At 35.0% G+C, this 16,949-nt stretch overlaps 1 pseudogene; it reads left to right on the plus strand.

Annotated features, from left to right (window-relative positions):
• The first annotated feature begins 257 nt into the window (after positions 1-257).
• LOC120226284 overlaps positions 258-16,949 on the plus strand; it is a 43,768-nt pseudogene continuing 27,076 nt past the window's right edge.

Raw genomic sequence — 16,949 nt, forward strand, 5'->3', positions numbered from 1 at the left:
TTTGAAGTATGTGGCTTTCTCTGGAGTGTATCTGTGGTGTACCCTCCTGGGGAGGAGGGAGCTGGCCATTGAATGCATAGCTGAGGTGTAGGGATCTCCAGGGTGCACTGGGAGAGAATATTCCCCTTCCTGGAATACTTTGCAAAAGTGCATATTGCCTCCCCAAGAAGAGACCCTGCGGGCACCAGCTAAAGACCTTTCATTGACAGAGGGCAGAAGCTGACCCAGAGGAAATATAACCTTTGCTGCTTTCAGCGATGCACATGTGGGACTGTTTTTCAGGGACAGAAGGCTTCAGACACAGTGTGGAGTGGTTCTACACCAGAGGAAGGGGGCAGATCCATGCAGTACTAGGTCCGGTAAGACTACAGGTTTTGAATCTCAGCTCAGTGTCAAAGAAAAAAAAAATGCAGGAGACTTGTGGCACAGGGCAAGTTGACTGCCTTCGCTATACTATGTGGGCTGTCTGAGAGTGGCTAGGAACAAAAGATCCTCAACCTACAAGGGTAGATACATAAGATTAGCAGCAGACTTAAAACTTGGCAGGCCAGAAGGGAGTGGCAGGAAATTTTCAATGAGCTGATTGGGAAAAATATGCAGCCAAGAATTCTTTATCCAGCAAGTCTGTCATTCAAAATAGAAGGAGAGATACAGAGTTTCCCAGACAAATAAAAACTAAAGGAATTCATGACCACTAGACCAGCCCTGCAAGAAATTTTAAGGGGGACTCTGTGAATAAAGAAAAAACAAGGGAGACCAAAGCAACAAAAACTACAAAGGACTAGAGAACATCACCAGAAACACCAACTCTACAAGTAACACAATGGCACTAAATTCATATCTTTCAATAATTACTCTGAATGTCAATGGGTGAAACACTTCAACCAAAAGACATAGGGTTTCATAATGAAAAAAAATCAAGATCCATCTATATGCTGCCTATAAAGCCTCATTTTACACTCAACAATACCTGCAGATTGAAAAGGAGAATATGGAAAACCAACTATGATGCTAATGGACATCAAAAGAGAGCCAGAGTAGCCATACTAATATCAGACAAACTAGATTTTTAAGAACAACTGCAACAAGAGATGAAGAAGGGCGTTATATCATAATCAAGGTGTCTATCCATCAAGAAGATCTAACAACTGTAAATATTTATGTGCCCAGCTTGGGAGCACCCAAATATATAAACCAATGAAAAACAAACATAAAGGAACTCGTTGATGGTAATACAATAATAGTAGGGGACCTTAATATCCCACTTACAGCAATGGACAGGTCATTCAAGTAGAATATCAATAAAGGAAAAATGGCTTTGAAAGGCACATTGGACCAGAAAGACTTAACAGATATATTCAGAACATTTCACCTCAAAGCAGCAGGGTATACATTCTTGAATGCACATGGATATTCTCCAGAATAGATCATGTACTGTGTAAAAAATCAGCTCTCAACTGGTACAGAATCTAGATCATGCTGTGCATATTTTCAGATCACAAAAATATGAAACTTGAAATCAACCACAAGAAAAATTAGGAATACCCTCAAATACATGGAGGTTATAGAACATACCACTGAAGAATGAATGGGTTAACCAGGAAATTAAAGGAAAAAAAAGTTTAAAAAAACACATGGAACCCAAGAAAATGAAAGCCAACAGTCCAAACCCTTTGGGGTGCAGCAAAGACAATCATAACAGGAAAGTACATTGCATTTCAGGCCGATCTCAAGAAGCAAGAAAAGTACCAATCACAACCTAAACTTGCACCTAACAAAGCTAGAAATGGAGCAGCAAATAAAGCCCAATGTCAGCAGAAGAAGGGAAATAATATAGATTAGAGTAGAAATAAGTGATATAGAAACAATCAATCAATCAAACAATAAAACCCAGTAGAATAGATCAATGAAAATAAATACTGGTTGTTTGAAAGTATAAACAAACTTGATAAATCTCAGCCAGACTTCTCAAAAAGAGAGAGGACCCAAATAGACAAAAATCACAAATGAAAGAGGAGAGATCCCAACCAATACCACAGAAACATAAATAAGAGACTATTATCAAACATTATATGCCAACAAAGTGTGCAATCTGGAAGAAATTGACAAATTCCTAGAAACTCACATTACTACCAAAACTGAAATTTAAAAAAAAAGAAAAATTGAACAGATCTATAACCAGCAAAGAAATTAAATTGGTTTTCAAAAATCTCCCAAAAAACAAGAGTTCTGGGCCAGATGGCTTCTCAGGAGAATTCTACCAGACATTTAAAGAAGGCTTAAACTGCTAGGAATTTACCCAAGGGATACAGAAATGCTGAGGCATAGGAGCACGTGTACCCCAATGTTCATAGAAGCACTCTCCACAATAGCTAAAACATGGAAAGAGCCTAAGTGTCCATCAACAGACGAATGGATCAAGAAGATGTGGTTTATCTATACCATGGAATACTACATGGCAATGAGAAACAATGAAATCTGGCCATGTGTAGCAACATGGATGGACCTTGAGGGTGTTATGCTGAGCGAAATAAGTCAGGCAGAGAAGGACAAATACCATATGTTTGCACGTATAGGAGGATTAGGAGGAACTTGACGGAGGACCAAGGGGGAGAAGAAGGGCGGAAATGGTGGGGGAAAGGGAGAGAGGCAAACCATGAGAGACTCTTGAATGCTGACAAAAACTGAGGACTGATGGATGTGGGGGGGAGGGGGGGATGGGCATGAAGGAGGGCACTTTGGGGATGAGCACTGAGTGTTATGTAGAAACTAATTTGACAATAAACTATTTGAAAAAAAAAAAAAAAAAAAAAAAAAAAAGAAGGCTTAATACCAATTCTTGAACTGTTCCAAAAATAGAAATGAAAGGAAAGATTCCAAACTCATTCTATGAAGCCATGATTACCTTAGTTCCCAAACCAGACAAAGACCCCATGAAAAAGAAGAATTATAGGCCAATATCCCTGATGAATCTGAAAGCACAAATTTTCAACAAGATGCCAGCAAATTGAATTCAAAAGTTTATTTAAAAAAGTATTAACCATGACCAAGTGGGATTTTCTCCTGGGCTATAGGGCTTGTTCAATATTCACAAATCAAATCACTGTGATACATCACATTAATAAAAGAAAGGATAAGAACCATATGATCCTCTCAATAGATGCAGAAAAAAGCATTTGACAACCTAAAATATACTTTCTTAATAAAAACCCTCAAGAAAGTAGGGGTAGAAGGAACAAACCTTGGGGACCCTGGGTGGCTCAGTTGGTTAAGCATCCAACTTCGGTTCAGGTCATGATTTCATGGCTTGTGAGTTCAAGCCCCATCTTAAGCTCTGTATTGACAGCTTGGAGCCTGGATCCTGTTTGGATTCTGTGTCTCTGTCTGTCTGTCTGTCTGTCTCTCTCTCTGCCCCTCCCCTGCTTGCACTCTGTCTCTTTCTCTCTCAAAAAAAAAAAATTAATAAAAAAGGAACATACCTTACATCATAAAGGCAATATACAAAAGACCCATAGCTAATATCATCATCAATGGGGAAAAACTGAGAGTTTCCCCCTTAAGGTCAGGAAGATGAGAGGGATGCCTACTCTCTACTTTTGTTCAATATAGTACTGGAAGTCCTAGTGTCAGTAATCAGACAACAAAAATAAATAAAAGGTATACAAATTGGCAAGGAAGAAGTCGAATTTTTAGTCTTCGCAGTTGACATGATCCTCTACATGGAAAACCCAAATACTCCACCTGCTAAAACTAATACATGAATTCAGCAAAGTTGCAGGATATAAAATCAACAACATACAGATGGGCTAAATGTGTAAATTAGTTCTGTTACAGGTCAAGGGCCTTAGGTCAGTAAATTAACCCTTAAGACAGAAGGGCTAGACAGAAGCCTTGGAGATGGAAATGGGTTTCAGACAAGAATCTCCCTTCACCCCAGGTGGACAGACTCCTGAATAATGATCCAATTCCCTTCCAATCAAAATCAAAACTGTCTCTTGAGTAATCATCCCTTAAGTGACCAGGAGCCAATTTTGGGCTGGGTAGCAGTCCCAAAGTGCTTCATGTTTCTACAACATTTACATACTCTTTCACCTTGCTACAAACCACATTTGCCATCCAACCACTCAGTCTTAGCAATGCAAATGAAAAACTGGGTACAGTTTATGTTGGGTCCAGTGTTTTCCATGAACAAGATGCCAGCACCCTTATGCTTCAAGATGAAGTTCCCATGATCAAATTTTCCCCAGAGAGAGACTTGCCACCAGTGCCATTAGGGCATGGGAAGTCACTACCCTAGCACATAAACCTCAGAATAATACTGCGAAAACAGGAATCCTTATAACCTTTCTTCCCAGGATTCAAGGCAGAAGTGTTCTGCTCTCTTCGGAATTCTGACATCAAACAGTTCAAAGGAGACATTTCCCAAGGGCTCACTGCTGATGACACTGGGGAAGAACATGATGGGATTTAACAAGGTTAGGTGACCTGGTGGTTGTGGTTGTGCCTCCCAGGTACAGAAGGATTAACAAACCCTAAAACAGTTAAAATTTTAATTGAACTCTTCATTCAACTTTCCTTTCCATCCATCACATCTTCCAGAACAATATCTTTCATGTATCCTCTGGCATTAATATTCTCTTTCCTTCTAGTCACAAAAAGGAAAAATACATTTTGATCATATTTTAACAGCTCAATGCTTTAATCCTCAAAATATTTTATTTATTTATCATGAATGCCATAGTAAAAAAACAATAGCTTCTGTTCTTTTCTCCACTTCTCCTTGGGCATATATTCCTGCAGCTTCATTTGCAATATGTGTAGCCACATACACGACTTGAGTACAATCCAGAAAATGATAATCAAAATTTTGTGTATAACTTTAAAGCTATAGACCATAATGCAGGCTGCATTCCTGAATGACTATGTAGGACCCTTTATGTTGATCTAAAACATCTATCTTTGGGCAGTTATAACACAAATCATAAAAGTCTATTCTGCTTGGTTCATTATCCACTTTATGGACTATACGTTTCAGTGAGCAGATTATGTCACTTTACCTAACACACATCCCCATAGTTTATACACGGTAGAATTTCAGACACCCACACTCATAGGTTATAGAAAAAGGAAATTTTAAATTCATCCTTGATACTTTTCCATTCTAGTATGAAAAAAGTTACTTCATTTTTTAAGGCTGCACAATATTTTCTTTTGCCATATTTTTTCACTAGTTTTCCACTGATAGAACATATATTTCATTCTGTTACATATTTAAATGTATGCAATGCTTACTGAAAGTCTTCTGACTAAATCTCTGATTTATTTTATCCATATTACAGAAATTGGCTGGATTTTAACATTTTTACTTTGTTTTCCAGAAATGCTTGGATGCAACCATCTTTAAAGGCTTTATGTGTCTGCAACTTTCTGTATTTTTTTACACTTAAATGAGAACTTGGCTGCCCTCCCCCTCCACCCAAAGAAATGCTTGGTTCCTGCTCATTTTCCCTTAAGATATGTAAGCTTCTTGGTTATCTTCCACTGAATGTTGTAGTGGAGAACATTAAGACAAACCAGAACATTTCTTATTTTTTTGTAACTAGTCTTTGCCTGAATACTCACAGGGTTTTTTCTTTATCTTGGTGATAACTGAAAGCAGAGATCCCCAAAATTCAATGGAATTCAACTGTTTACTGTATTACTTCAATAATATACAAGGATATCAGTTAAAATATAGAGCATTCTATCAACCCTTCTTGGACAAATATGCCATTTGATCTGGAGATTCAGATTTTTATCTAGTGACTATATTACTCTATTATAGTGTTAATAATTTTAGGTATGTAAATTATGCCTAAATTGTAACCTTTTGCATAATTTCTTAATACATCACCATATCTTGGGGTACATGTATTTATTTGCTTATCTGTCTAGGTTTTATCTACTGGAAATTATATTATTTTTCAAACTTGACATCCACCTCTCTAATTCAGATTTAAGATATATCTTTTCTAATGATTATTGATTTAATTTGTTTCATTTATTTTATGTCTTTATTTAAACCTTAGGTATCTTTCACTAAAGTGAAAAAGTGTCATTTCCTATTATCATATTCTTTCTCATTTCTCAATGATTTTTCATTGCCTTCATTTTCTTAAAGTCATATTCTCTATTTTAGGATAGAGGATAGTATTTATCTGGTTCTTGTATTATAGAAAAACTCCATGCATATTATTTTTATCATTTACTTTGTTTGTTTTGTCTACGATCAATCAATATGGGTACTTTATGGTGTGCCGTCCTTACTGTTAATATTTAGATAAGCAAGTTATATCAAGAACAATAATTTGCCTAAGGACAATATAAAGGGAAATTGGGGGAATAAACCAGAGACAATAAGGAACAAGGAAGATACTTCCAAAATATGGAACTGTAAAGCAGATGATAACTAAAGAACATCTCAAAAAGACAGTTATCTTTGTTTTCTGTAGCATTATCATAGTAATGGCCTAACCTTAATGCAGGATTAGGAAAAAATAAAAAAGATTTGGAGTAGTACTCTAAATGAATGCAATTGTTTCTTTTCAATACATTTACATTTCACAAGGCCCTAGGCCTTCATAGAAATCCTCATATAAGATTCCTGAAAAATCTACCCCATCAATTCTTTAAACATGCCCTGTCTGTTCAGGACGTATACATTGATTTTTAGTCAGTTTACCTAGAAGACAAGAAAAGCAACATGCAATTATAATAAAGAAGATAGAAAAAATATGTTTTGGGACCTAACAAAGGGAAAAACATTTGAGTATGAATTTAGACCAAGTAAAAATTTTCCAAGTTGAAAGCAAAATCAACAAGAGCATTCAACAAATCAGAAACACTAGAGTCATTAAAAAAAACGTTTTATGGGGGCACCTGGGTGGTTCAGTTGGTTAAGTGTCCAACTTCAGCTCAGGTCATGATCTCATGGTCCGTTGGTTCGAGGCCACATCAGGCTCTGTGCTGACAGCTATCTCAGAGCCTGGAGCCTGCTCCAAATTCCGTGTCTCCCTTTCTCTCTGACCCTTCCCTGCTCACGCTGTCTCTGTCTCAGAAATAAATAAAACATTGTAAAAAAAAAAAAAAAATGTTTTATGTTCCAGAAACATATGTGAAGATCACAAAGTACAAAAGAGGGCAGTGGATGTGAAGTACTGGAATAAGATATGATAGAGATTATGTAGGACCTCCTGGACTAAGCTAAATAATTTGATGTTATCTTTTATGGCAAAGATAGATATGTAAATTTAAGCCTGGCTCATATACACACCTCTAGTTGTGAGCGAGTGTGTTTGTTTTTTAAGAAGAAATCTGGCAATATAGGGGCGCCTGGGTGGCTCAGTTGGTTAAGCATTCACCTTTGCCTCAGATCATGATCTCACGGTTCTGAGTTTGAGCCTCTGATGTTGGGCTCTGTGCTGACAGCTCAGAGCCTGGAATCTGTTTCAGATTCTGTTTTCATCTCACTCTCTGCCCCTCCCCCACTCACACTCTTTGTCTTTCAAAATGAATAAACATTAAAAACATTTTTAACTTTTTAATGTTAAAAAAAAAAGAAAAAATCTGGCAATATAGTACATGGTAAGCCAGTATGAAAAGAGATTATTGGTAGACAGACCAGATATTTTTCTTGATATATTCCAAGTACAGGGTAATCAGTAATCATTTAAACACTTGCAATAGAAAATCTATATTTAAGAGCAAGTTCAGTAATAAATTTAATAAAATGACTATAAAAATGTCAATGAAACTGGGTTAGGATAAAAAAAGGAGGAGGGATTAAATACTAATAGAATTTGTTAACAAGATAATTTACATATATTATATAATATCCTGTGAGGGTAAGTCTTGAATTCAGTAAAACAGTTTGAGTTAAAATAATTCTAAATGAGAATTCTATATGGAAATATTGGTATAAAGTTTCACTGATGGCATTCTGAAACTCAGTATAGTTTAGAGAAAGATACCAATTTGAGAGTGTTCAGCTTAGAAATGATAAAATTATGAGTTAATATGTTATTAAACTTGTCAAGTAAAAGTTTAAAAGAATATAAGGTAATCAAACTTAAAACAGCTCTGAGGTCTATCATTTAAACTGTGGGTAGGGGAGAATGACCCACAAAAGCAAGAACTGTCAGACATTTAGAAAGACAAGGACAATCAGGTACTATCAGAACAAATGAGTTGCAGAAGCCAATGAAGAACATATTGTAAAATCAGGGTACGGACAACACCATCGAATACTACAGAGAGCTAAAACCTGGCAAACATTTCTTATAAGCCAATGAGTATAATTTTTGGTAAGCTGATAACCATAAACTGATATTGAAAATAATTTTTTAAAATACTAAGTAAAATAGTTTGCATAATGGCCAGACAATAACGCCTTAAGAAATGTGTGACATTGAGAAATTTGAGAAAACTGAAAAAATAAGTACAAAACATTTTTCTGGATGATATGTGGTAAAGGAAATAAGGAATTTCAAAGGAAATAGAGAATGACAGTCTTCTCCCTGGTCAATTTGTTGCTTTCCTTATGAAAGAATGTTTATAAATCAGAATTGGCACAAAGACAGTAGAGAAAATGTAAGATCAAAGAAAGAAGGAAGGACAGCAACAGAGGAAAAGGAGAAAGAACAGAAACAAAGACAATGAATGAATGAATAATGAAGGTAATTAGAGGTGTAAGATTCCTGACAAATATTTGTAGGAGGCAGAAGAAAAGAGAGGAGTTTTGAAAAAGAAGAGACATTACAATCTCTATGACAGAATGGAAAAGTGGAATAGATTAGTAGACTAGGGAGTAAAGGGGATGGAAGGTTTCGGATTTTTTCTGGCATTATTTATAATCTCTAAAATATTAGAAAGCATTGCCTTTGTAAGAGTGACACAGTGTTTCCCAGTAGTTAAAAATGGTGTCTATGTGTTTTGTACAATCTGTGGGACCACAAACAGCTTTATGACTTTGGTTAGATCCCAGGTATATCTGGAAAGTATGACTTTATAGCTCCAGTTTTCAAGTCTTGTGCACTTCTTCTCTAGCAACATCACTTGATGTTAAAACAATGAGGGTGAAAATGAATAACATTTTTCACTCAATACTTAGACTAGTTAGAATTTAAGAATAAACCTGAGGGTGAGAGAGTTGACAGTCTTGGGGGAAAGTGCTGCTGGTATTAAGTGAGGAATCCAGTTTTAGAAGATTTGTACTCTGAAAGTTATTGTTCCACTTGAAAATGCAATGTATAAATTTTTGCAAAAATTCAGTTTTCCATTTTGAAACATCATAGTCTTTTTGTCTATACATATTATGTTCTACAGTATTTTCTCAGTGGTGGAGTTGGAATTACTCTATGTCTCCTACAGAGTTACTGGTATTATCACACTTCACTATAATTATGCTACTACATTCATATTCTTTAAGCCCGCCCCCACCCCCCCCAATAATCTCTACACAGAAACCTAATAACTCCATAGCACTTACACTTGGATTGCAACCTGTCTTCCATGTGGATTACATGTTCTGAAGTCAGATTTTTAGAGTTTAATCAATTGAATCATATTATATTCAAAAATTATTTTGGATACTAAAGCCAAATTTCCACTAAAATATTATGATGTGCCTTGTCCATTTTATTATTATAAGAATTAATTAGTAATAAGTTTTCAATTCCCTTACCTTGGCTTTATGCAGTTTGTAAGTGATTTCACAGCTTCCAGATAATTAATTCTGCTACTATCCTTTGATCTTTAATCAACATTTCACATTCCTCTGTTTGTTTCTAATGGTACCCTGCAGCTTTTAAATTTACTCTATTCCCACTTTATTTTCAAGGCCTAAAAACAAAGCTTAATTTTCAAGGTGTAACAAAACACCTATGCCTCATACTTCAACAGCAAAAAAAAAAAAAAAAAAGAAAGAAAAGAGTAAAGATAATAAATAAATAATAAAATAATTTGAGAAAATACAAAAACAAAAATAAAAATAAAATACCTTTGACCAAGCCATAGAATCTCATTTATTGCTTTTAATGAAGGTTTCTAATATTAGTTTTATTTTAGGTTTTACTATAATTCTACAAAATTTACAAATGGTAAAAATTTAAGATCTTAATAAATATATCAATGTACCTTCAGTATCTAAAATATGTCAAAAAAAAAAAAAAAAAAAAAGCTCGGAAGTCTAAGACATACCAGATAATCTGAGGCACATTTTTACCTTATACAAAGATCCGTAAATCATATATAATGTCCCTACACCCCTAATTATTAGTGCTATATTGTAGTACTGATTTTCAATGTAAATGGCAATAAAAAATTCAGTTTTCTGCTTCCGAGAATTGATAATTGACAGAGACGAAGATCAAACATTTTCTAAAAGAATACACAAAAAAAATTATAGAAATTCAAAGTTTTTTAAAAAAGTAGATGATATAACTTTATAGGTAGAAAAAGCAGTCTGTTATAGTTATAAGTAAAATATATTTTGAGTTTAAATATGTTAAGATTCTACTTGCAAAATGTCTATTAAATGGTAAATAGAGTTGTAGTGTTGACAAAATCTAATTTTCAGGATGCTAACATATACTATCTAATTATGAAAGACATCTAACTGGACATAGTGCAGAAATACAAAGACGTGGATTGAAAAAGTGTAGAGCTGAACTCAACCAACTCAACTATCATGGTATTTTCTAAAAAAAAAAAAAAAATCACTTAGTTATAAAAAAGAAATTTATTTACAAAATAGGTAGAACTATAGTACCAAATATCAAAATAGAAAAATAATGGTAATGACATAAAGTTTAAAAATGCCCAGACTTATCTTAGCATTTTATATAAATTGCACTTGATTTTACCAGTTCTTAGACACTTAATATTTATATTCATATTTCTCTCTGTATCTAGGCTTAAAAGAACACAGGAAATTTTATTTTAAAAATGTTGATTAAAGACTTTTTAGTTATGATGGACAACTTGAGAAGTCCAACACTCCACTGGAATGATCAGATTGATATTTGAATATACATATATAAATATAAAGATACAATTAAAATTTGGAGATCTAGTGAGAGATCAAAAACTTAAGAGTGCTAAGATCACTCACACAAAAAAAGGAAATCAAACATAAGTAAGTCAGTTTTACCACAAGGATTGTAATCTGGTTTGGGCAAATCTAAGCAAAACGCTACTACTAAGATGGAAAAAAGATGGACCAGCAGACTTTTCTGCAGCCTTAGAGAACTTAGAAACCAAGACTTGGAGTTCTGTGCTATGAAAGCACTGGATACATATGGGGCCAAGCTCCCAAAGAGAAGAGAGACAGAGAAACATGAATCTTTTATTTTTGTGTTTTTCCCCCAAATTCTAAATATATAAAGACCAACCAGAGAGATAAGAAACCAATATCTAAATATAAATGAAACCCAAACCATGAGATTTCCAGCAGTTTCATCATTCTGAAGAGTCAAAATAGGTGTTCAGAAAGCAATCCTTAAAAATACCATAGGGTCATCTGGAAACCTTTCAACTGGGCAAAACTGACATTAATTAAATTATACAAAGATTACGATCTGAAATGAGGGTCCTGACTCCATTTTTCCATGTTTGGTCATTGCTTTTAAGCCTTGTTCCTTTTTCTTCCCTTTGTGACCCACCTCTGGGTAACTTCATATGATATTATATGTGGAAAGACCCAAAGAATAATGGGGATTCAAGATTTCAAGTTTCTCAAATAACCTGACCCAGATATTTCACACCAAATTCCATTGTACCTATTCTTTCTAATAAGAAGCCCTCTTAGGAATATAAAATCTACTTGAGTTGAGAATTCATCCTCTCTGGAGTCCTGCTTTACTTTATAATTAAGCGTCAGGTCTCAACCTCTTTCTGCATCCAACTGCAAGAGATGAGGACCTCCAAGCTGCCAAAGAGGACTTCTGGCTTTTAAACTTAATCTTAATTGGTGATTAATCAAACTCAGACTTTTGTTGTCTTTCTTCAATGCTTTGAGAGTACCCAGCAGTGGCCAGTAGTGGTTCAATTCGACAGTTCTTAAAATTAGGCCTTCACCTATACTTCTCAAATACATCAGGCATTGTATAGATCGTGCATTCTCTACTATCTTATTCAACACTAATAAGAGTTTTGATAATTAAATCATTAGTGTATTCCAAGATTTATTAGTTTTCCACCTACTTTCAATAATAGTTCTTATCCCTGCCAGCAGGGAGTCCAACTTCAAAAAAAAACCACATTTGTTTTTTTAACATTTATTTATTTTGAGAGAGAGAGGGTAGGGGGGAAGAGAGAGGTTGTGTGTGAGTGGGGCAGGGGCAGAGAGAATCCTAAGCAGGCTCCTCACTGTCATCACAGAGCCTGATGTGGGGCTCGATCCCATCAACCATGAGATCATGACCTGAGCTGAAGCCAGATGCTTACCTGACCAGGTGCCCCCCCCTTTTTTCCTTCTTTTTTTATTCAAAGCCAAACACCCATTTCACAGACTTCATCCTAGAAACACTTCCACCACTGTCTAAGATGTGTTCCCTGGAATAGTCCCTGAGGCAGAGATTGTAGGACAGAGTTTGAAGAATGATCTCAGAAACAATATTTGAAGGGATTGAGGGAAGCTAAAATGAGTACAAGAAGATGTTCAATAGCAATATGGTACAAGAGAAGCCCATGATGATTCCACTGCAAACTCAGGAGTTGAGATGGCCCTTTAGATTGGTCCCAAATGAGGTAAAAGGGCTCAACTAGTGTCCTCACCTGGCAGGCATTAGATGCAGTTTGCCTCCCTGGAGAATAAGTAATCTTGGATGATGCAGCTTCCTTTTTCTAAGAGTAACTCTCTGAAAGGGCCACATATTGAACTGTCAGCAGACAATATTCTTGGCAGCCATGGGAGTAAGCGCCTTAGGTTTAGAAAGGGATTTGGATAACACAACCCAGGATCCATTATATTACAGTTTGTATAATTTCAACTTAAGACGATTTTAAAACAAGTAAAACTAATATATAGCAATAGAAATCAAGATAGAAGTTAACTTTAGGAAGATAATAAGTCAAGTAGGGCAGGAAAGGAGTTTCTGTGATGCTGATAATGTTCTATGCACAATATGAGTAATTATTATATGGGTAAACTCAATTAATGAAAATTCCTCAATCTATAAATTGATAAATTGTGCATTTTGTATGCATGCTATATTTCAATAAAAATTTAGCTTAAAAGACAACATGATACTCAGACACATAACTAAAAGGATTATTTTATAATTTAACCTTTGATTTTACTTTCACCTAAGTTTGTATTTTGGAATAATTTTATTGTACTCTTTACCTGTAATTTAATATTCAATTCTCCATAGTGAATGTGGATAATTACTATGATTGGAATATTTTTGAAACAATCAGTTTGATAGGTTATTTGCATAAATGTTTAAACGATGTCTAAAATGTTCTTTACTAAATTATTAAAATAAGAAAAAATATCAGAATAACCAAAAAAATGACAATGACAACTGCTTGAACAAATATACACTTTGGTAGTTAAAAGTTATTTAGCTCAACCACTTTCCCTGAACAAGATTCAGGAGATGAAGTTGACTAAATTAAAGGAAAGACAATATAATGGCTTGGTAATTGCCATGCAAATACCCCATCATTACAGTGTGAATATGTGATTGCTTCTCTCCTTTAAAGAAGATTCCAGTTTACATAGTATTTACTTAGGGACTATTAAATGTAATTATAGGGTACATTTCAGGAGAATGGAAACAAAGTAAAATTTGGTTCTGTACATTTATATACTCTAGGAGTTAACAGAATTTTTCCAAAAATCATTCAGTTTGGTTATGAGTGCACTGCTTGTCCTTAACTTTAACCAATTGATAAAGTTATACATTTGCCCTAGAGGAATTTTCTGACATGGCATAACTTGCTTAATATATTGGATATCTTGTTTTGAAATGATAAGAATACTGTAGCAGAGAAATAAAATTAACCAGGGTACTCATGAAATTTGTCAATGTCAATGAAATCCCATGATGCTTTTGTTATAGTTTTTATAATACAGAGTGAAAAATATGTAAACAGTAAGACTATACAGCAGATATTCCGTGTTCATGAAATATGTTTCTACTGCTTGTTAGAGAAGCCAGACATTTCCCAGCATCCCTTACACACGAATGTGGCTCTGTGACCAAGTTCTGACCAAAGAATTTTCTTTGAAGTTGAAGTACAGCACTTCCAGTACTGGACCAGAAGATAACTTATCCAAGGAATTTCCATAACTTCTCTTCCCCTAACTATTAGCCAGAGGCAGACAAACCATCACAAGTGGGAAGATGGCAAAGAAAGTGCTTTGATGAACAAGTCCAATGCTATGCAAAGATTGGAAATATCCACAGTGTACTTGAGGTGAGAGAGAAAAAATTATATTGTGCTAAGCCACTGAAATTGAGAGACGTGTTTAATACTTACCCTAAACAATTATTTTTCTTAAATAAATAATACAAAAACATTAACTGTAATTGATGTATTGCCATTAAAAAACTAAACCATGTGAGATTTGTATAGGACAAGAAAACAGATAATACAGATTGAACCCCTAGAGATTTCTGTTACACTGTGACAAACTTCCATCTGCCATAACCTGGAAAGCAAGTCATATATATCAAACTATTACTCTAGAAAAAGTGATTGAGAAAAGGCAGAATAAATAATGTGCTTTGGTTATTATTAGCCGCATTTAGCAAAGTGTTTCTAAAAACATGATATTAAAAACTTTAAAAAGGACTGGAGAATTGCCAGAGATTGAAATCCTTTCAGGACTGGAAAGACAACTATTCTAGGTTCTCCTCTAGAAAGTGCAGAGTATGGAGGAGAAAAAAAAGTGAACAAAAATGATTCAGGAAAATTAAATTGAGTAAAAAAGAAATAGTTGAAAGAAAATAAAAGAGTGAGAAAGTTAAGAAATTCAAAGTGTTTAAGAACTTTGTGAAAGAACTTTGGATTTCGTTTATTGTCCCATGGAACTGATTGGACTCAGATAAGAAGCTTTAAAAGTTTTTTTTTTTAATGTTTATTTATTTTTGAGACAGAGAGAGCCAGAGCACAAGCTGGGGAGGAGCAGAGAGAGAGGGAGACAGAATCCGAAACAGGCTCCAGGCTCTGAGCTGTCAGTACAGAGCCTGATGTGGGGCTCAAACCGCGGACGATGAGATCATGATCTGAGCTGAAGTCAGATGCTTAACTGACTGAGCCACCCAGGCACCCCAAGAAGCTTTCCAAGTTTTGATGGAAATTAGATAGCCAAAAGAAAAAAGGTTCTCCTGAAACTAATATAAATTGTATGCCAGCTGCACTTCAATAATATTTTTTAAAAAATAAAATATATCTAGGACTCTTATCTAAAATGCCTGTGGTTTTGCAAACCAAAACAAACAACAAAAAATCTAAACAGCAAGTAAACTGCAAGCACAACTAAACTCCCTTCAGAACATATTCTTATGTGATATATGATCACTGAGGATAATAAGAAAGAACCTAAAAAGGGTGCAGCCAAAGCCCTCAGAGAATGATTGCTAGAGTAGGGATATGTTTCCCAGAAGTCAGTATCAGAGTCTAATAAATGAATTTTCCTTACAAACCTCTATTGCAATGTGAGTCTTCATAAAGCATGCATACCAGGATATCAAACATTAAAATGTATCTGCAATGCTTTGTCTTTTGATTTCCATATTTTCTTTTTCTTTCTTTTTTTTTCTGGACATTCTCCACCATCATGTATTTGATGGATTATGGGCTGCTAACTTGTTGTGTTTCTGGTTCAGTGACTGCTGGAACCACTGTAAAGATCAACAGAAAAGCTCTACGGTAGATAGAATGAGAGAAGATATTGGGCTGTCTCCCAGGGTATGACCAAAGAATGTATCCAATTTCCAGCCTGATCCATAAAATTTTCCTGCATAATCCTCTATATTCCTGTCTTCCTCCACGTGCTGCCCTATTGCAGATGGTCCAGCAAAGGACAAGACTCTACAGTAAAACCAGAATATTAAACAAACCTTGAATCCTGAATGACCAGGATGACCCACTGTCATCTGAAATATCGGAGTTTGGACTTCTTATAAGAAAAATGAATGCATTTTATATTAAGGAAGAACAGAGGTTGGGGTTATCATAGAAGGCAATGTTGTTTATCCATGTTATGATAATAAATCTTCTATGTGACAATGTACAATGTTATCCAAAGTTCAAAATCACAGTAGTAATGATGGTAAAAAGTAAGAAAAAAAGCTACAAAAAGAAATAGGGTTTACATTACAATAGGTAATTCACTTGAGTTCTTCTCGTTTGTTTATATAACAGTTAACTAAAGAATTGGGACTCAATCACCCAGGTTTGTTACAGCACTAATAATCAATGACTTTATGACATCATCTCTGGCATAGAATGGCAGCATACAATCATTTTCTAGAATTTCATAATTCCATAAACCTGCATGGGTCACCCAAGGTGAAAATTGGTATTTAGAATTCATGCCAAAACCCATGTGATTCATTTTCTGTAAGTCCTATGCCTCATCACTATCCAAGATTCAAACCTGGACACTACATGTTCATGATTAATGTATTTCTTGTTGGGTTGCTTAAGGCATTTTCTGCCAGCAATCTAACTTTGCTGTTGACTGAATGAATTAGCAGCACCTTCCCAACAAGATTATGGTTTCTTCACATGCATGTCATCTTAATATATGGACTAATTATATCCTAGTAGAAAGTATTTTCAGAAAATCACATCCTAACCCCCCACTTTTTTCCCCAAGAAATTGGTCTGTTTCTTGTGCTATTAAAAAGCTTTTCCATGACCTGGCTAGTCATGATGATAAGGATACCTTCTAA

The sequence above is a fragment of the Hyaena hyaena genome, unplaced genomic scaffold (assembly GCF_003009895.1).
Source record: "Hyaena hyaena isolate Hyena2069 unplaced genomic scaffold, ASM300989v1 scaffold_1642, whole genome shotgun sequence".
Lineage (NCBI taxonomy): Eukaryota > Metazoa > Chordata > Mammalia > Carnivora > Hyaenidae > Hyaena > Hyaena hyaena.